Source organism: Triticum aestivum, chromosome 1A, assembly GCF_018294505.1.
Source record: "Triticum aestivum cultivar Chinese Spring chromosome 1A, IWGSC CS RefSeq v2.1, whole genome shotgun sequence".
NCBI classification, from domain to species: Eukaryota; Viridiplantae; Streptophyta; class Magnoliopsida; order Poales; family Poaceae; genus Triticum; species Triticum aestivum.
This window is the reverse complement of record NC_057794.1, coordinates 79,118,493-79,139,002: the sequence shown is the minus strand read 5'-3', so window position 1 is coordinate 79,139,002 and position 20,510 is coordinate 79,118,493.

The following is a 20,510-nucleotide window of genomic DNA, read 5'->3' as shown; positions in this document are numbered from 1 at the left end:
GCACTGTCAGGATATTTCCATCTTATCCTGGATCCACTGAGCCTCTTCACTGCTCCTATGGACTCGGGGTTACTATCGAGATGGTTGTGCAGGATGCCGCCTACTCTATGATGACCATTATGCGAGTCAGATCTGGTCTATTTCGGGACTCTGACTTCCGGTATATGCCAGGATCACTTCCGGGAGCACAAGGATATTTCCAGGCTATCTATGCTGACTCCACTCAGGAGGATTCACGGACTCGCACCACTGCTGAGATGCTCGAGGATAAGGACCGTGAAAATCGGGCCTTAAGATTAGAGCTCTTCAATACCCGTGCTGACCACTGGGCCACTTTGACTCGGTTCGCACCGGCGGTGTAAGCTGGATATTCAGATATGCGCGATCTCTATCCTGTGAGATCTGCTCTGCCGGACGTGATGGTTTGGCGTGATGTAGGAGGCATCACCCCATCTCGCGGTCCCCGCAGGCCACCGTTTGTTGGTCCAAGGCCTCATCCTAGCCCCTATGGTCCACAAGCTCCGCGAGATCGTCTGTTTCCGGATGAGCATGTTGAGCTTCCGGGCTATGGAGGTGACTTCTACGAGGACTACTACGGATCGGTCTGAGTTAGTAGTAGTATCACTAGTTCGCACTAGCTGTGTCGTCTATCGTCCTGCGTGACTCGTGGGATATGACCTAGTTGTACTCTTTCCGGAGATGTAGAAAAATAATGTATAGGAGCTTGGAATGCCTCCGATGAGATGTAATCCTCTTTTCACCGTATTAGTACTTTGCTTGGTCTTGTACTAAACCTGTATGGTGTGTATGACGATGGAATAAAGAAGCAGTTTCTGTATCTACCATGTCATACGGATGATCATCTTGCATTTCGAGTTATTCCTTACATTCTATATCCTATGTCGGAATTTTACCATCCTGACTAAATCATTGTCTTGTTTACCTAGGATGGTCAACACGCGCGCTAACCCTGCTTCCCAAGAGCAGGCCGAAGGCAGAGAAGCCAGAAATGAACATCTGCCTCAACCTCCTTCACTAGCCGAGGTTATGATGGAAGCTGAGAGAAACAAGCGGGAGACAAACCGTTTGTTGGAGCGTATTGAACAGAACACAGCACACCATCAGAGGGATAACGTGGTGTCACTCAGTGATTTTATCAAATTGCATCCACCTACGTTCCACCACTCCGTCGAGCCTCTCGACGCTGATGACTGGCTTCGCAGTATCTCTCACAAGCTGCGTTCCGCGCTGGTAGCTGAGGCTGACAAGGTCACCTTTGCTGCATATCATCTTGAAGGCCCCGCCAGTCTATGGTGGGAGAATTATGGAGCTATGCGCCCAGCAGGCCATGTCACAACTTGGGCTGAGTTCAGTGAGGCTTTCCGTGAACATCACATTCAGGAGGGTCTCATGGACCGTAAGCGTGAAGAATTTTGCAATTTCACCCAAGGCCGACTTTCTGTGGATGTCTATAGCAGGGAGTTTGGTAATCTTGCACGATATGCAACCGAGGAAGTCTCTACTGACGCCAAGAAGCAAGCAAGGTTCCGCAAGGGCCTTAGTCCTGAGCTTCGCCGTGACCTCCGTCTGCATGAGTGCACATCTTTTTCGAAACTTGTCAACAAAGCCATCAGTGCTGAAACTGGTCAGACTGACTATGACGCAACACGCAAGCATGGACGTGACACGGGTTCCTCATCCGGTGCTGGTCCTCAGAAGCGCCGCGTGTGGGTACCCAACACCGCCCTGCCACCCAGGTTCACACCGAGGCCATCTTTCCAGGCGCCTCGCCCCGCTCAACAGTCTGCTCCAGCCAAGCCCTATGGGGGACCAACCAATAATGCTCCTCCACGTACCAGTTCCGTGACTTGTTTCAAGTGTGGGGAATCTGGTCACTATATGCGTGAGTGTCCCCAGACCAACCCCAGCCAATCTGCTAAAGCTGTTGGCCGTGGCAAGCCGACAGGAAAAGTGTTTCATGCTAAACTGGTCACCGTCACGTGGCCATGTCAACTGTGTCTCTGCCGAAGAAGCTCAAGAAGATCCCAATGTCGTTCTCGGTACGCTTCTTGTTAATTGCCACCCGGCATCGGTTCTTTTCGATACAGGAGCCTCTCATTCTTTTATATCTGAAAATTATGCTCATTTGCATAACGTTGCATTCTGTGACTTGCCATCCTCTATGGTAATTCAAACTCCGGGATCCAAATGGCAAACTTCTAGAGTAAGCCATGGAAATGAAATCCAAGTCGACAGACTTGTTTTTCTCGCATCTTTGATAGCCCTTAAATCTTCAGATATTAATATCATTCTGGGTATGGACTGGATGTCAGCTCATCATGCCCAAATTGATTGCTTCTCTAGGACTGTTCAACTCACCCATCCTTCGGGGAAGATAGTCAATGTTTTGACCCGAATAGCCAAGCGACAATTATATTCTCTTAACACCAGCCCCTTGCCAGACCTTGAGGACGTTCCGGTAGTCCGTGACTTTCCGGATGTCTTTCCAGAGGAATTGCCAGGTGTTCCACCTGACAGGGATGTTGAGTTCGTAATAGACCTCATTCCAGGTACCGTTCCGATTGCTAGAAGACCTTATAAGATGGCACCCCTAGAACTAGCCGAGCTTAAGAAACAACTTGATGAATCCTTGAAAAAGGGTTTCATCCGCCCTAGTTCATCTCCGTGGGATTGCCCCGTCCTATTCGTCAAGAACAAGGATGGTACGGACCGGATGGTTGTAGATTACCGACCTGTCAACTTGGTCACAATCAAAAACAAATATCCACTTCCCAGGATCAACGATCTGTATGATCAGCTCGCTGGATCCTCAGTCTTCTCCAAGATGGATTTGAGGTTGGGCTACCATCAAATCAAAATCAGAAACGGGGACATTCCTAAAACGGCCTTTGTTACTCGTTATGGCCAATACGAGTACACCGTTATGTCCTTCGGTCTAACCAACGCTCCAGCCACTTTTTCTCGGTTAATGAACTCAATCTTCATGGAGTATTTGGATAAATTCGTCGTAGTTTATCTCGATGATATACTCATCTACTCCAAGAACGAGGAAGAACATGCCGAACATCTAAGGCTAGTGTTGAAGAAACTTCGAGAGCATCGCCTTTATGCAAATTTTCAAAATGTGAATTCTGGTTGCCAGAAGTGACCTATCTGGGTCATGTAATATCTGGTAAAGGTATTGCTGTTAACCCTGAGCGAGTTCAAGCCATCCTTGATTGGACTCCACCTGAATCGGTCAAGCAAGTTCGGAGTTTTCTGGGCTTAGCGAGCTATTGTCGTCGCTTTGTCGAGAACTTCTCCAAAGTTGCCAAACCTCTAACCGAACTCCTCAAGAAAGATAAGAAGTTCGAATGGACTCCACAGTGTGAGCACAGCTTTCAGGAACTGAAAAGACGCCTGACTTCTGCTCCCGTGCTGGTACCGCCAGACTTCTCCAAGGACTTTGTTATCTACTGCGACGCCTCGCGACAAGGTCTAGGTTGCATTCTCATGCAAGATCGACACGTAATTGCTTACGCTTCACGGCAATTGCACCCACATGAGGAGAATTATCCTACCCATGATCTAGAGCTTGCAGCCGTAGTCTATGCACTTAAGAACTGGCGACATTACCTCCTCGGTAATCGTTGCGAAATATTCACTGATCACCAAAGTCTGAAGTACATCTTCACCCAACCGGATCTGAATCTCAGGCAAAGACGTTGGGTTGAATTGATCACAGACTTCGACTTAGGAATAACCTATACCCCAGGGAAAGCCAACGTCATGACTGATGCGCTAAGTCGTAAATCTTATTGTAACAACCTGATGTTACAACAAAGTCAACCACTTCTCCATGAGGAATTTCGGAAGCTTAACCTTCACATTGTACCTCAAGGTTTTCTCTCCACCTTGGTGGCAAAACCTACCCTTACGGATCAAATTATCAAAGCACAGAAGGTAGATCCGGGAATCTCCCGCATCAAGAGAAACATTCAGAAAGGAATTGCGAATTGTTTCTCCGTTAATGATCAAGGAGTCGTATACTTCGGGGATCGACTAGTGGTTCCCAAAGTGCGAAACCTGAGGCATTTGATCCTTAAGGAAGCTCATGAATCTCCTCTCACCATTCATCCCGGTAGCACAAAAATGTATCAGGATCTACGCCAGAGGTTCTGGTGGACTAGGATGAAGAGAGAAATTGCTCAGTATATTACGAATTGCGACATCTGTCGTCGTGTAAAAGCAGAGCATCAACGGCCTGCTGGCACCCTTCAACCATTAGCTATTCCTGAATGGAAATGGGATAAAATTGGTATGGATTTCATTACCGGTTTTCCCAGGACCAAAAGAGGGAATAATGCTATTTTCGTCGTGGTCGATCGTCTTTCCAAAGTAGCTCATTTCTTACCTGTTCGTGAGAGTATAACCGCTAGTCAGCTGGCAGACTTATACATCTCCCGAATAGTGTCCCTCCATGGTGTTCCTTTGGAAATCAATTCGGATCGAGGAAGTCTTTTCACCTCTCGATTTTGGGAAAGTTTCCAAAATGCTATGGGAACTCGTCTCTCCTTTAGCACCGCTTTCCACCCTCAGTCAAGTGGTCAAGTGGAACGCGTCAATCAGATTCTAGAAGACATGCTTCGAGCTTCCGTTATCTCTTTCGGAATGGACTGGGAGAAGTGCCTTCCATTTGCCGAATTCGCTTACAACAACAGCTATCAATCTAGCTTGGGTAAAGCCCCTTTTGAAGTTCTCTATGGACGACGATGTCGAACACCCCTTAACTGGTCAGAGACCGGGGAAAGACAATTCTTTGGCCCGGATATGATTCAGGAAGCAGAAGAACAAGTTCGTATCGTTCGTGAAAAGTTGAAAACAGCCCAATCCCGTCAAAAGAGTCAATATGACCGAAAACATAAGGCTATGACTTTCGAGGTTGACGAGAAGGCTTATCTTCGGGTCACCCCTCTGAAGGGAACCCAACGTTTCGGTATCAAAGGCAAATTGGCTCCTCGTTACATTGGACCTTTTCGCATTCTTGCCAAACGAGGAGAAGTTGCCTACCAATTGGAACTACCTCCGCACCTCTCCAGAGTTCACGATGTCTTCCACGTTTCTCAACTCAGGCGTTGCTTCTCGGATCCTATCCGTGAAGTGGACCACGAAACGCTTGATCTCCAAGATAATCTTACATATCGAGAGTACCCCATTCGTATCCTCGATCAAGCCGAACGTACCACGCGACGTCGTAATATCAAGTTTCTCAAGGTTCAATGGTCGCACCATTCTGAAGATGAAGCAACTTGGGAAAGGGAGGATCGTCTTCGACTTGAATTTCCCGCCTTCTTCTCGGAGGAACCCAAATCTCGGGACGAGATTCTTTTGAGTGGGGGTGAGTTGTCACACCCTAGCTAGTCATGCATTAGAGTGTTGCATCATGTTTACTCTTTCATCAGAAACTTGAAATGGGGAAGACAGAACCCCCAGTCCCCTCTGAAACCAACTAGGGTTTACTAAAATAATTTTCAATGAACCTGAAATGCCCTTCTAAAATGCCCATCATTTTTGCCTTGGTTCAGAACCTCTGCCAAAAGTGGTGCACATTTTCCTAGGCCATCCTAGGGTTTTTGAATTAAATCATAACTATTTGAATTTGGGCATTTAAAATAATATAAAATATTTAAATGCTCAAATATCTCCAAACTAAAATGTTTCATGTTGGAAATAATCCAACTATGAGCCAGGAGTAGTTTGGTGATTTTTGGAGTTGCCTAGGTATTTTATTTAATTCAACAAAGTTGCAGATATATTAAATAAAAACAGAAAACAGAAAAAAGGGGAAAAGCTTACCTGGCGCCTGCTCCCGGCCCACCTGCCGGCCCAGCCCAGCACTGCTCCAGCGAGCGGCTTGCCGGCCAGGCAGGCAGGCAGGTGCCCGACGGCGACCGCAGCGTGCGCCACGCACCTGCTCGCCGCCTCGCCGCTCCCCTCGCCCGGTGACGTCGTGGATCGGCCTCCCTCGCTCCCCCGAACCCCCCAGACACCCCCTCTCCTCTCCAGCTCCTCCCCCTCGCACGCCCCAGCCATGGCCGACGCCATCGCCGCCACCCCCTCGTCGTAGCCACGCCCTCCGTCCATCCCACGCCGTGCCACCGTGTCCAGGAGCTTCGCCGCTGTCCACTTCATCGAGCAGCCGAGCCCCGAGCGCTCGCAACGCCCGAGACCACCGCACCGACCTCGCCCGAGCTCGCCGTCGCCGGAGATCCCTTTCAACGCCGTCGTCGCTCCGGTCCATCTCCGGCCGCACCAAGGACTCCGTCGCACTCACTGTGAGCTTAGCCATCTTCCCCTCCCTTCCGTTCTTGCTCCCGAGCCGTGTAGCAACCTCCCGGAGCTCAACCGCACCCACCGCCGTGGAGCTCGTCGCCGACGTGCTCCCGGTCACCCTCCGGCCACAAACTGGTGTCCATCATGTTCACCGTGTCATTTAGCATCTAGCTAGCCACTCCCCGAGCCTCACCGACCCCTCTAGCGCCAAGTTCGTCTTCGGCCGAACCCCGGTGGCCGCCAGAGTCGTCGCCGGCGCCAACTCCGGCCACCCCGACCCCAATGGACTCTGCCAAGAGCCGCGGGTCGTCCTCAGCTTCACTCCGGTGGCCTCCGCGGTCCATTTGGTGGCCGAAACGACCAAAACCACTATCGACGCCGCACTGATGGTCGCCGCCGGCCAGAACTCCGGCGAGCTGACGTGGCCTAGTTAATTAGCCACTAACCCACCACCTACTGACGCTGACAAGTGGGCCCCAGGGCCTAGTCAAAGCTAACCAGCCCGGGTCAACGCGGGATTAGCCCCTGTGTCACTGACGTGTGGACCCCACACGTCAGGTTTGACCCGAGCCAGCCCTGTTGACCTGCTGACGCCCCTGTGACGTCAGGCTGACGCAGTAAATGATATTTCTGGATTTAAATTAAATCAGGAAATTCCAGAATATTAATTAAACTTCAAAAATTCATAACTTTTATTCTGTAACTCCAAATTGGACAAATTATATATGAAAAATGATCAGAAAAATCCAATCTATCCATCTGTACTATTTTCATGCATGATCAAACAAGTTAAATTGATGTTTTAATCAGAACAAGAAAAGGCACTTTAAAAGGGCATAATTGAATTTGGAATTTGAATCTTTGATTCAAATTTGTTCAAACCCTTCTGGTTTTAGTTGCATTAGCCCAACACATTCATATTGCCATGTTTCATGCATGCATCATATTGTTGCACATTGTTTGGTGATGTCTGTGTATCATTGTCCCTTGCGACAGGATCTGTCCCCGAGGAGTACCGTGATTACCCTAACGAAGAACCGTATCCGTGCAACGAACCATCAGGCAAGCAACCAACCATTTGATCATATCGATACAATCCCATGTTCTCGCTCCTGCTCTCTTTTACTGCATTAAGACAACGCGATTCAAACTGCTGTGTGCTACGGTAGTTGAACCCATTTCCTCTGCATGACCTGTCATTGCCACAGTAACTAGATGAAACCCACTAGCATGTGTAGGAGTTGATTGAGCCCTATGTATGTGTTGTTCCTACCTTGCTATGCCTGCTATGCTTAGAGTTGTGTCAGGTCTGGTTCATCTGGGTGATGGGCTAGAGTGAAATGATTATGTCAGTAATGAGAGTGTGTGGTGAACACGATTTGGTAAAGGTATCGATGAGAGGCCATGTAGGAGTACATGGTGGGTTGTTTCATTGAAGCCGACCTTAAGCACTGAGATCTGTATGTGTGATTTAAGAACCAGCTACTACCATGCATTGGGCCCGAAACCAATGGACCCTCTCGGCTTCTTATTCACCCTAGTTCTCCGTCCAGGAGTTGCAAGTAGTTTCTGGTGTTTGTAGCCTACTGGAGGCCGTGGACAGCGCTGACCGTAGGGGTGGGCTGTGATGCGGTAGGTACGTGGCACGGTGTACCGAATACCCGTTAGGTATCTCGGGAACCCTGTTCACATCGTTCGGGGCCGTATGGGAAACCTCGGCCGGACTCCCTGCGGATGGAACCTGAATAGGCGATAGACCTGGACTGGAGGCTTAGGTGATTAGGTAGGTCGTGGCCGACACCCACGTTGGGCTTCCGCTTGAAGGTTGCCGAGTACATGTCGTGTAAACGACGGTAAGTGGTGAGAGCGTGTATGAAGAAGTACACCCCTGCAGGGTTAACATGATCTATTCGAATAGCCGCGTCCGCGGTAAAGGACTACTTGGTTGCCTATACAGTTCATAGACAAGTAAATGGAAACTACTAAAAGCCTCAAGATAAGTGTGAGTGCCGAGGATGGCTCTTCCGTAGGAAGACGGAGGTGGATCCTCGGTAGTGTATTGAAGTGGTGATTAGTGGACTCGTGTGTGCTAAACTATTTCAAGTTGGAGTATCGTAGGATAGTCTAGCCAAGGGTCAAAGCTGGCTTGCTGCAATAACTCCACCAACCCTTCTTGATACTATGCATGTATGTAGGATCTGATGTAAGTCTTGCTGAGTACCTTTGTACTCATGTTGCTATAATCTACATTTTTACAAAAGACGCTGCAACCCCTTCTGATGGGTTCTATGTAGACGTTGACATCAACGAGTAGGCTAAAGACCCAGGTGGTGACCCTGAGCTTGTGGAGGACCACGTAGTATAGCTAGGCTTTCCAAGCCTCTTTTATTTTACTAGTTGTCTGTACTCAGACAAGTTACTTCCGCTGTTGGCTTGTATGATGGTATGACTTGTATGTTGGGTCGTGAGACCCGTACCTATGTGTGTATGTTATGTATGGCTCCCTGAGCCTTAAATAAAGTACTTGTGTCATAGAGTCATGTTGTGATGCTTCGTTGTATTTGCACATATCGAGCATATTGTGTGTATGATTGAAATGCTTGGTATGTGTGGGATCTGACTATCTAGTTGTTTATCTTTAGTAGCCTCTCTTACCGGGAAATGTCTCCTAGTGTTACCGCTGAGCCATGGTAGCTTGCTACTGCTCTGGAACACTTAGGCTGGCCGGCATGTGTCCTTCTTCGTTCCTGTGTCTGTCCCTTCGGGGAAATGTCACGCTTTGAGTACCGGAGTCCTGTTAGCCCGCTACAGCCCGGTTTACCGGAGTTCTGCTAGCCCAGTGCTACAGCCCGGACCCACTTGCTGATGATCGACACGTTCGAAGCTGGGTCATGGATGCCTGTCCCTGTAAGTCTGTGCCACTTTGGGTTTACGACTAGTCATGTCAGCCCGGGCTCTTTATCATATGGATGCTAGCGACACTATCATATACGTGAGCCAAAAGGCGCAAACGGTCCCGGGAAAAGGTAAGACGACACCCGTGGGGATACCGTGCGTGAGGCCACAAAGTGATATGAGGTGTTACCAGCTAGATCGATGTGACATCGAGTCGGGGTCCTGACAAAATATTAGATTCCAATTTCCATTAAGGAAAGGCATGGAACACTTTCCTAGAAAGAAAATTAAATTACCTTATGAATCTATTATGAGAGCCACTTATGGATTGCCAACCAAAGATGGCAATACCTAGATCTATCCTTGCTTGTTATGCCTAGCTAGGGGCGTTAAACGATAGCGCTTGTTGGAAGGCAACCCAATTTTATTTTTATTACTTACTTTTTGCTCCTGTTTAGTAATAAATAATTTATCTAGCCTCTGTTTTGGTTGTGTTTTTGTGTTTAGTTAGTGTTTGTGCCAAGTAGAACCATTGGGAAGACTTGAGGAAATTCTTATTGAACTTGCTGTAAAAAACAGAAACTTTAGCGCTCGCGAGAACTGCTGTCATTTTTATTTGGAAAGTGCTATTTAGTTAATTATTTTTACAGATGATTAATAGATAAATTCCTCACGTCCAGAAATTTATTTTAGAATTTTTGGGGTTCCAGATCTTGCGCTAGCTACAGATTACTACAGACTGTTCTGTTTTTGACAGATTCTGTTTTTCGTTTGTTGTTTGCTTATTTCGATAAATCTATGGCTAGTAAAATAGTTTATAAACCATAGAGAAGTTGAAATACAGTAGGTATAACACCAATATAAATAAATAATGAGCTCATTACAGTACCTTGAAGTGGTCTTTTGTTTTCTTTCGCTAACGGAGCTCACGAGATTTTCTACTTTAAGTTTTGTGTTGTGAAGTTTTCAAGTTTTGCGTAAAGATTTGATGGATTATGGAACAAGGAGTGGCAAGAGCCTAAGCTTGGGGATGCCCATGGCACCCCCAAGATAATCTAAGGACACCTAAAAGCCAAAGCTTGGGGATGCCCCGGAAGGCATCCCCTCTTTCGTCTGCTTCTATCGGTAACTTTACTTGGAGCTATATTTTTATTCACCACATGATATGTGTTTTGCTTGGAGCGCCTTATATGATTTGAGTCTTTACCTTTTAGTTTACCACAATCATCCTTGCTGTACACACCTTTTTAGAGAGCCATACATGATTTGGAATTTGTTAGAATACTCTATGTGCTTCGCTTATATCTTTTGAGTTATATAATTTTGCTCTAGTACTTCACTTATATATTTTAGAGCACGGTGGTGGATTTGTTTTATAGAAACTATTGATCTCTCATGCTTCACTTAGATTATTTTGAGAGTCTTAATAGCATGGTAATTTGCTTAAAATCCTAATATGCTAGGTATTCAAGAATAATAAAATTCTCTTATGAGTGTGTTGAATACTATGAGAAGTTTGATGCTTGATAATTGTTTTGAGATATAAAGATGGTGATATTAAAGTCATGCTAGTTGAGTAGTTGTGAATTTGAGAAATACTTGTGTTGAAGCTTGTGATTCCCGTAGCATGCACGTATGGTGAACCGTTATGTGATGAAGTCGGAGAATGATTTATTTATTGATTGTCTTCCTTATGAGTGGCGGTCGGGGACGAGCAATGGTCTTTTCCTACCAATCTATCCCCCTAGGAGCATGCGCGTAATACTTTGCTTTGATAACTTGTAGATTTTTGTAATAAGTATATGAGTTCTTTATGACTAATGTTGAGTCTATGGATTATACGCACTCTCACCCTTCCACCTTTGCTAGCCTCTCTAATACCGCACACCTTTCGCCGGTATCATACACCCACCATATACCTTTCTCAAAACAGCCACCATACCTACCTATTATGGCATTTCCATAGCCATTCCAAGATATATTTATTGGGGAACGTAGTAATTTCAAAAAATTTCGTACGCACACGCAAGATCATGGTGATGCATAGCAACGAGAGGGGAGAGTGTTGTCTACGTACCCTCGTAGACCGAAAGCGGAAGCGTTAGCACAACGCGGTTGATGTAGTCATACGTCTTCACGGCCCGACCGATCAAGCACCGAAACTACGGCACCTCCGAGTTCTAGCACACGTTTAGCTCGATGACGATCCCCGGACTTCGATCCAGCAGAATGTCGGGGAAGAGTTCCGTCAGCACGACGGCGTGGTGACGATCTTGATGTTCTACCGTCGCAGGGCTTCTCCTAAGCACCGCTACAATATTATCGAGGATTATGGTGGAAGGGGGCACCGCACATGGCTAAGAGATCAATGATCAATTGTTGTGTCTTTGGGGTGCCCCCCTGCACCCGTATATAAAGGAGCAAGGGAGGAGGAGGCCGGCCCTAGGAGGGGGCGCGCCAAGTGTGGAGTCCTACTAGGACTCCCTAGTCCTAGTAGGATTCCCCCTCCCATATGAAATAGGAAAAGAGGAAGGGAAAAGGAGAAGGAAGGAAGGGGGAGCCCCCCTCCCTAGTCCAATTCGGACCAGCCCATGGGGAGGGGTGCGGCCACCGTTTGAGGCCTTTCTCTTCTTTCCCGTATGGCCCATTAAGGCCCAATACAAATTCCTGTAACTCCCCAATACTCCCGAAAACACCCGAATCACTCGGAACCTTTCCGATGTCCGAATATAGTTGTCCAATATATCGATCTTTACGTCTCGACCATTTCGAGACTCCTCCTCATGTCCCCGATCTCATCCGGGACTCCGAACTCCTTCGGTACATCAAAACTCATAAACTCATAATATAACTGTCATCGAAACCTTAAGCGTGCGGACCCTACGGGTTCGAGAACAATGTAGACATGACCGAGACACGTCTCCGGTCAATAACCAATAGCGGAACATTGGCTCCCACATATTCTACGAAGATCTTTATCGGTCAGACAGCATAACAACATACGTTGTTCCCTTTGTCATCAATATGTTACTTGCCCGACATTCGATCGTCGGTATCTCAATACCTAGTTCAATCTCGTTACCAGCAAGTCTCTTTACTCGTTCCGTAATACATCATCCTGCAACTAACTCATTAGTTGCAACGCTTGCAAGGCTTAAGTGATGTGCATTACCGAGAGGGCCCAGAGATACCTCTCCGACAATCGGAGTGACAAATCCTAGTCTCGATCTATGCCAACTCAACAAGTACCATTGGAGACACCTGTAGAGCACCTTTATAATCACCCAGTTACGTTGTGGATAGCACACAAAGTATTCCTCTGGTAATCGGGAGTTGCATAATCTCATAGTCATAGGAACATGTATAAGTCATGAAGAAAGCAATAGCAACAAACTAAACGATCAAGTGCTATGCTAACGGAATGGGTCAAGTCAATCACATCATTCTCCTAATGATGTGATCCCGTTAATCAAATGACAACTCATGTCTATGGTTAGGAAACATAACCATCTTTGATCAACGAGCTAGTCAAGTAGAGGCATACTAGTGACACTCTGTTTGTCTATGTATTCACACATGTATTATGTTTCCGGTTAATACAATTCTAGCATGAATAATAAACATTTATCATGATATAAGGAAATAAATAATAACTTTATTATTGCCTCTAGGGCATATTTCCTTCAATAACTTTCCACCGTTCCGTTTATTATGACACACTCCATCATTATCATATTGCTTAGCATGATCATGTAGTTGACATCGTATTTGTGGCAAAGCCACCATTCATAATTATTTCATACATGTCACTCTTGATTCATTGCATATCCCGGTACACCGCCGAAGGCATTCATATAGAGTCATATTTTGTTCTAAGTATAGAGTTGTAATTGTTGAGTTGTAAGAAAAATAAAAGTGTGATGATCATCATTATTAGAGCATTGTCCCAGTGAGGAAAGGATGATGGAGACTATGATTCCCCCACAAGTCGGGATGAGACTCCGGACGAAAAATAAAAAAAAGAGAAAGAAAAGAGGCCATAAAAAAGGGAAAAGGCCCAAATGTAAATAAAAGAAAAAATTAGAGAAAAAGAGAGAAGGGACAATGCTACTATCCTTTTACCACACTTGTGCTTCAAAGTAGCACCATGATATTCATGAGAGTCTCCTATGTTATCACTTTCATTTACTAGTGGGAATTTTTCATTATAGAACTTGGCTTGCATATTCCAATGATGGGCTTCCTCAAAATGCCCTAGGTCTTCATGAGCGAGCAAGTTGGATGCACACCCACTTAGTTTCTTGTTGAGCTTTCACATACTTATAGCTCTAGTGCATCCGTTGCATGGCAATCCCTACTCACTCACATTGATATCTATTGATGGGCATCTTCATAGCCCGTTGATACGCCTAGTTGATGTGAGACTATGTTCTCCCTTTTTGTCTTCTCCACAACCACCACTTTATCCCACCTATAGTGCTATATCCATGGCTCACGCTCATGTATTGCGTGAAGATTGAAAAAGTTTTGAGAATGTCAAAAGTATGAAACAATTGCTTGGCTTGTCATCGGGGTTGTGCATGATTTAAATATTTTGTGTGGTGAAGATAGAGCATATCCAGACTATATGATTTTGTAGGGATAACTTTCTTTGGCCATGTTATTTTATAATTGCTTTGTTAGTATGCTTGAAGTATTATTATTTTTATGTCAATATTAAACTTTTGTCTTGAATCTTTTGGATCTGAATATTCATACCACAATTAAGAAGAATTACATTAAAATTATGCCAAGTAGCACTCCGCATCAAAAATTCTGTTTTTATCATTTACCTACTCGAGGACGAGCAGGAATTAAGCTTGGGGATGCTTGATGCGTCTCCAACGTATCTATAATTTTTTATTGCTCCATGCTATATTATCTACTGTTTTGGACATTATTGGGCTTTATTTTCCACTTTTATATTATTTTTGGGACTAACCTATTAACCGGAGGCCCAACCCAGAATTGCTGTTTTTTGCCTGTTTTAGGGTTTCGAAGAAAAGGAATATCAAACGGAGTCCAAACGGAATGAAACCTTCGGGAATGTGATTTTCTCAACGAACAAGACCCGGGAGACTTGGACCCTACGTCAAGACACAAAAGAGGAGGCCAGGAGGTAGGGGGCGCGCCTACCGCCCCCCCCCCCCCAGGCGCGCCCTCCACCCTCGTGGGCCCCCTGTTGCTCCACCGACGTACTCCTTCCTCCTATATATACCTACGTACCCCCAAACGATCAGAAACAGAGCCAAAAACCTAATTCCACCGCCGCAACTTTCTGTATCCATGAGATCCCATCTTGGGGCCTGCTCCGGATCTCCGCCGGAGGGGGCATCGATCATGGAGGGCTTCTACATCAACACCATAGCCCATCCGATGAAGTGTGAGTAGTTTACCTCAGACCTACGGGTCCATAGTTATTAGCTAGATGGCTTCTTCTCTCTTTTTGGATCTCAATACAATGTTCTCCCCCTCTCTTGTGGAGAACTATTCGATGTAATCTTCTTTTTGCAGTGTGTTTGTTGAGACCGATGAATTGTGGGTTTATGACCAAGTCTATCAATGAATAATATTTGAATCTTCTCTGAATTCTTTTATGTATGATTGGTTATCTTTGCAAGTCTATTCGAATTATCAGTTTGGTTTGGCATACTAGATTGATCTTTCTTGCAATGGGAGAAGTGCTTAGCTTTGGGTTCAATCTTGCGGTGTCCTTTCCCAGTGACAGTAGGGGCAGCAAGGCACGTATTGTATTGTTGCCATCGAGGATAACAAGATGGGGTTTTCATCATATTGCATGAGTTTATCCCTCTACATCATGTCATCTTGCTTAAGGCGTTACTCTGTTTTTAACTTAATACTCTAGATGCATGCTGGATAGCGGTCGATGAGTGGAGTAATAGTAGTAGATGCAGGCAGGAGTCGGTCTACTTGTGTCGGACGTGATGCCTATATACATGATCATACCTAGATATTCTCATAACTATGCTCAATTCTATCAATTGCTCAACAGTAATTTGTTCACCCATCATAGAATATTTATGCTCTCGAGAAAAGCCACTAGTGAAACCTATGGCCCCCGGGTCTATCTTTATCATATTAATCTCCTACTACTTAGTTATTTCCTTTGCTTTTTTACTTTGCCTTTATTTTACTTTGCATCTTTATCACAAAAATACCAAAAAAATATTATCTTATCATATCTATCATATCTCACTCTCGTAAGTGGTCGTGTAGGGATTGACAACCCCTATTCGCGTTGGTTGCGAGGATTTATTTGTTTTGTGCAGGTACGAGGGACTCGTGCGTAGCCTCCTATTGGATTGATACCTTGGTTCTCAACAACTGAGGGAAATACTTACGCTACTTTGCTGCATCATCCCTTCCTTTTCGGGGAAAACCAACGCAGTGCTCAAGAGGTAGCAAGCAGTTGCCACCTCACAGAATGTGCTTGCCACAAAGGCTCAATTGAAAGTGGCAAAAAGTACTAGGTTGCCATATATTATGGTAACATATAATGTGGTAACTCACACTCTGTCCTCTTACAAAAAATGAGTTGTCATATATTCAAAGGCGAATGTACTAGGTTGAAATTGCCATGTTAAAATGCAATACAATTCAAAAAGCGTTGAAAACATCTACTGAACAACCTGTAATGTGGCAACTCACAAACTGACCTCATATTAAAAAATGAGTTGCCATGTAGTACGGCCAAATATGTTCAGATATTACAAGTCAGTATGGCAAACACAAAAAGTGAGTGTATTGTACAGAGAATTTGCCATATTATCCTGCCTATATCATGGCAACAACCTTAGTGTGTTAACAGAAATACTTGCCACATGGAAATCATACTGTGCGGCAACTGACACATTTGATCAGGAAATTAGTTGCCATCCAGTGCACATAGTTGCTGAAACTGCCATGACTACCTATTTACTACACTTTATCAGGCCTACAGCATGGCAACAGCCATAGTGTGTGCACACAAATAGTTACCGCATGGAAAACATATTTGTGGCAACTGACACAGTTGATCAGGGAATTAGTTGCCATCTAGTGCAGATAGTTACTGAAACTATCATGTCTACCTTCTTACTGCACTTTGAAAATACAACTACCTATATCTAGAGTTCATTGGCAACTATCATAACCTGAAATTCGTCAACAAAAAACTTCCTGCACTACTCGCAAAATAGCATTTCGAGACAATACATAACTATGAACACCCACACCCCCTACGATTGTCCAACAATAAATGTGGCAACTAAACACATTGGCTTCATTAAAAATCTATAGTTCATAAGGCAATTTAACAAATGTTGAAGTTGCCATGTTAACGCAAAAGAAACTAGAAACAAAAAGGGACACATACTACAATGCACAAACATATAATGTGGCAACTGACACCCTGTCTTGATATAAAAATGAGTTGCCATATCTTCACAAGCAAGTGTGATAGGTTCAAATTGCCATGCTAAAAGTGCAGGACAATTCAAAAAGTGCATAAAAACATCCACCACACAACATGTAATCTGGCAACACGCACCCTGACCTCGTATTAAAAACGAGTTCCATGTATGTTCATATATCACAAGTCAGAAGGCAAAACGCAAATTCAGTCTACAATACCGTGAATTTACCCCATTATGCTGCCTACAGCATGGCAACAGCCATTGTGTGTTCACAAAATTAGTTGCCACATGGCAAGCATGTTTGTGGCAACTGACACGATTGATCAGGAAATTAGTTGCCATCCAATGCATACAGTTTCTGGAACTACTATGGCTACATTTGTAATTCACTTTGAAACACAACTACCTAGATCTAGGGTTCAATCCCAACTATCAAACCCTGAAATTAACCAACAAAAAACTTCCTGCACCAATGGCAACAACATTTCAAGGCAATGCATGACTAACAACTACAAAAATGCCGGCTCAAATCGAACCGCAACACCCGGATGTGGTTGCGGACAGGCGAGCCACACCGGCATCACTGTCACCGCGGCGGCAACGAACCTGCGCAATGCCATCCTAAATGGCAAACACGGGACTCCGCCGCCGACGGGAACGCCGGAGCACCGCGATTACGCCGTAATCACTATGAATCTTGAGCGGAGAAATCCATCGCAGAGGGGAGAGGGGAAAATGCAGGGAGGAATGTCAGCGCGGGGAGGAGCATTACCTTCAAGCTGCGGGCACTCCGGCGTAGACTCTCTGGTCCGGTGAGCCCCACCGACGGTCGCGAATGCCGTCGACTCTTCCGCCTTCGCTGCCTCCTCCTCCTATCGGCTTCTCCTCCAATCGAATGAACAGCTGCGGATGGTGGGTTGGGTGAGTAGAGAAGTGAGGGGAGTAAATGGAGCCGCGCATGATGGGGGTGTGAAGTAGAGAGCCCTGTTAGACGGCAACCGCATTCGGGTGACGCGTGCGCGCGCAACCGCAGTCCCACTGCACGCCCCCGAGTGGCAACCGTTGACCGCGGAGAGGAAACAGGCGTGCGGGCGACCCCTCTTACACACCACACAATCGACTTGTCCTACGTGGCACACGAAATCAGCCAGATCGTGTCAAGATTCGTGCAGCAGCTACTGGACGGCGACGGATGCGTGTGCGCGAGTTGGCTAACGCCCACACGTGTGGGCGTTAGACTTTTCGATTTCTTTTCCCTTTTTCCTGTTTTTGAGTTTCGCTTTTTTCTGTTTCTTTTTCTTTCCTTTTCCTTTTTAGTATTTATTTCAAAACATGTTCGTGTCTTTAAAAATTGTTCACTAATTTGTAAAAACCTTTGAATTTTAGAAAAAATTTGGAGTTTCAAAAAAATCTCATTTTAAAGAATGTTCTCATTTCAAAAACAAAAATGGTTTGTGTTTCCCAAAATTGTTCATGTTTTCAAATTTGTTCTGCAGTTTCAAAAAATGTTCGCCATTTCAAAAACCTTTTGTGTTTCCAAAAATTGTTCACAAATTTTAAAAAATGTTCGTGTTTCCCAAATTTTTTCATGTTTTCAAATTTGTTCCGCGGATTCATAAAATGTTCGCATTTTCAAAAAAATTGTGTTTCCAAAATTTGTTCCTGTTTTCAAAAACTATGTGCAAATTTCAAAAGTGTTTCTATTACCAAAATTTTTTGGATTCTTAAAAAATGTTCACATTTTCAAAAAATATTAAGTGTTTCAAAACATTTTCCAGTTAAAAAAAACTTCATATGTTGGTGATTTTCAGGAAATGTTTGCATTTTACGAAAACGATTGTATTTTTTCAAAAATAATTTGATTTTGTTTTCATTTCATAACACATTCTATTTTTAAAAAATAAACTGATTTGTAGGAGCATGAACAATTGTTGAAACACTGAACATTTTTTGAAAAAAATACGAATAATTTCTGACAACACGAACATTTTTTGAATTTATGAAGAAAATCAGTGTCAAGAACATTTTTTTGGAATGTCGAACAAATAATTCAAAAACACGAAAAAAAGGAAAAAAAGATAAAGAAAAAGGAAATGTTTGGATCTACGTTGTTTTTGGTTCTTGTAAGTTGCACAGGTATGTAAGCATTCATGCCATTATCTCCGGTGGCTAGCACGACAGGCTCTAACGCCGGAGGTCTCAGGTTCTATCCCTGAGATTGCACATTGTTTTTGCAATTTATGCTACAATGCTCGATCGCTTCTCCATACAGGTCCGTGCGTTTGCCCGACACTCTGCCGCAATAAGCGGCAGATAGGAGTTCCCCTGGTAGCTTCCCATCCGGTTTCATATCAGTCAGATCGCCCACACGTGTGCTGACTTGGGCCTGCCCATTTATTTTTCTTGGAGAGGTGATGCGAGCTCATTTTTTGGAAGCAGTTCAGGAAGGTCTGATAGATTCCCATCCAGTTTCAGGAAGCTTGTAGGTTGGTTTTTTCTTCTTTCTTTATGTGTGTTATTTTTAACATCAGTACAGACGTAAGCGCTCATACATACACCTATACACTCATCTTTATAAATACAAACACGCACACCTTACCCATATGAGCACCTCCGAGAGACTGAGCCGACATGTCATTTTAAAATTTACGAAGTCACCGTAGACACCTCGTCGTCGACGGGAACGTCTCCTCCCACTGAAAGCACATCGCCGAAATCTTTAAATAAATTCAAGAATAATGCGAGCACCAAAACTTCAACCCTAGTGGACTGTGCAGTCCCTCTAACCATCCAACCACAGGTTGGTTCGCTTATGTGTGTTTTTCTTTGTTGGTTTCCTAGTGTTCTTTTATTTTTTTCGTTTATTTACTTTTTCGTTTCTTTTTTGTTGTTCTTCTTTTTGTTTTCATTTTAACGGATCTATTGTTAATTTCTTGCAGATTATTTACATGGTTGGTACTTCAAATTATATGCGGTCATCACTGTAGCATGTGAACGCTTGGGCGTTTATTGCCTCTGGGTCCAGCACTCTTGCTGACTAGAAACGGTTGCATAAGATTTATTCAATTCGTCACTTGTAAATTATGTGGATGAGATATGTAATCTCATATTTGACCGCTTGTGCGTGTTTTCTTTCTATTTGTATTACCGTCTCATCAGTGGCGGAGCCAGCTCAAGGAGTCGAGGCAAATACTTTATACCATAGCGTGGTCCAGCATTTGCCGAAGGAATTAGCAACACTAATCATGGTTGCTTTGTACTAATTAGTGAAGAATGGCCAGAGCAGCCGCCCCGGCGAGCTCCACCACTGCGTCTAATACTCGGATGATTTGAACTTGATTCTCGTTTAATAAAATGGTTATGCACATCATGTGATGCAAAGACCATGTACTCCTTTTTTTTCTTTAAACTAGAACAATATCCGTGTGTTGCAACGGGATATAAATATTCTAGCACATTAGCTTGTGATTTATCTGTCAATAAAAATGTGATTGTGTAAATAGATGTTCAACAATTCTGACCATGAATTATCTTATATTTTGATTACAAGTTTGGTAAGTAAATTAAAGTGAAAATGGTTCAGAAGATAAATAAATTAAAATGAATGATTATCATATACATAGAAGGTTGGACGAAGGGGCGGTGAAAACAAAGGTGAAATGAGAATCTTGGGACATGGCAACGGTAGGGATATCAGGTGTATGTGGATATGGGAGCCAAATCGAATATCCAATTATAAGACTATTTTTTCTTTTTGCGGAAAAACATCAGATCTATTCATCTTCAATCATGCAATACAAACATCACAAATAATAAAAGTTATATCTA